Below are 1,901 nucleotides of genomic sequence, written 5' to 3'. Positions count from 1 at the left end.
AGTTTGACTTTAGGTTTAGGACATATGTGGAAATGAGAAAGTGGTTGAGGGCTTTTGGAGCATATCACTAAGCATTTTGCGCAAGCAAGCCATTAAGCAACATCTCATCCCCTTTTAATAGTACTGGCTTTTCCTATGGACTCAATGTGATCTTGGATCACTAAAATGAAAATGAAGAGTCTTGAGCTTTTGCCAATATGTGTCCTTAGCATTTTGAGGGGTCCACATCTCTAGTCCAAACCATACCAATAACTATACTTTCTGAAACATTAATATTGAATGGATATTAGTTCAATGAGCTATATGTTGTTATGAATTACCAAAACCACCCGGGGATTAGTTGCACTTTCAATCTCCCCTTTTTGGTAATTGATGACAACATATAGATCAAAGCTTCGACAAATGATAATAAAAATGAAGTACATCGTCGCTTCGAGAAGTATGTGATAAGCAAGAGCTCCCCATAAGTTGTGCATTATTTAAAATTTTCTTTTTAATGCAAATGCACAATCGATTAGGATCATGGGTTACTCTTCCATGTCACATACATCTTGGCGGAGCGCTCAAAATGATAGAATATGAAATATGCACTCATCACCAAGGCAAGATATGAATGATCATACATAAAAGATAGAATATCATCATTCAAGCACACAATAAAGCATAATATGATAAAACACATGATCATAGGCCAACTAAACAAGCAAGCAAAAAGGTAGCAAGAGAGGCAAAAAGAAGCAAAACACTCTCTCTCTCTCTCTCTCTCTCTCTCTCTCTCGAAGCCTATGATCTGTACACTTTCTCCCCCTTTGGCAATAAATTACCAAAATAGACTAAAAATGCATAGTGCTATGCAGCTCTCTAAGCACAATCTACGGGAGCTCCAGCGTGCGAAGGTGGCATTGAGAGGAGTCCTGCAACAAATACATCTAAAGAGGTCTGTGGAGCTGGTGGAGTTGCAACTGGAGGAACGACAGAGGCTGTAGCTGCCGATGCGGAAGTAGTAGCCCTAGTGTCACTGGCTGGCACAACTGCAGACCTTTGTGCCCTTTGTACTCTCTGAAAGACTTCGGTGGTAGCTCTCCCTCTTCTCTCTTCAGCTTCTTCCTGGAGCTGCTCAACTGTAGTCTGGATCTCTGTGACCTTCAAGTCTAGATCATAAAACTTTGTCTCGATGATCCTCTCAAGACTCTCTTGATTTTAAGTCAGGGTTGCCAATCCTGTCTCATCTTCATATTTTTCAGGCACTGGATGTGTATCATCATGATCTGGTATCTTGGGCTTCAACTTTTTCAGCACTTGGGCATCTTCTTCTTCTTCAACCTCAGGCACTAGGGCCTTGTTCTTCTCAGCAGGTGGGTTGTTTCTTGTTGATATTTTGGGTGCTACTGGCTTAGAAACTTGTGCAGCAGAAGCAACCATGGGGGCGTCTTGGGCTTGGATGGAGCAGCCCCTAACTTGATGGCATCCCCCATCAGCTTTTGAGTTTTGGCAGGAGGTACAACTGGCTCTTCCTCCTCCGCTTCATCTGATGACCTGATCATGGATGGCTTCCCAATCACTCTAGCCATGGTCTCCTTGACCCTTTCCTTTCTCTTCTTGCCCTCAGCAGTCTCCGTTGGCTCAAGAGTGAGCTTAATTGCTTCGTGTGTTGAGGCTATGGCTTTGGACATAGGAATCCTTCTGGCAAGTGCCTTCTTCTTCAGACTTGGCTTGGTTGAAGCTGCAGTGCCAAACTCCTTGTTGACAACCTTCTTCTTTGAGGTGACTTCCTCATCAGCCGCAAAGTCTTCATCTGCCGAGTCAGAGGTTTTCTTCATCCTCTACCCGGTTGGAGCCTTAGGCAGGTTGCTAGGAGTGCTTCTGCTCCCATCATCATAGCTGCTGTTAGAAGTACTAGT

The sequence above is a fragment of the Triticum dicoccoides genome, chromosome 1B, assembly GCF_002162155.2.
Source record: "Triticum dicoccoides isolate Atlit2015 ecotype Zavitan chromosome 1B, WEW_v2.0, whole genome shotgun sequence".
NCBI lineage: Eukaryota > Viridiplantae > Streptophyta > Magnoliopsida > Poales > Poaceae > Triticum > Triticum dicoccoides.
This window is presented reverse-complemented; position numbering follows the sequence as displayed.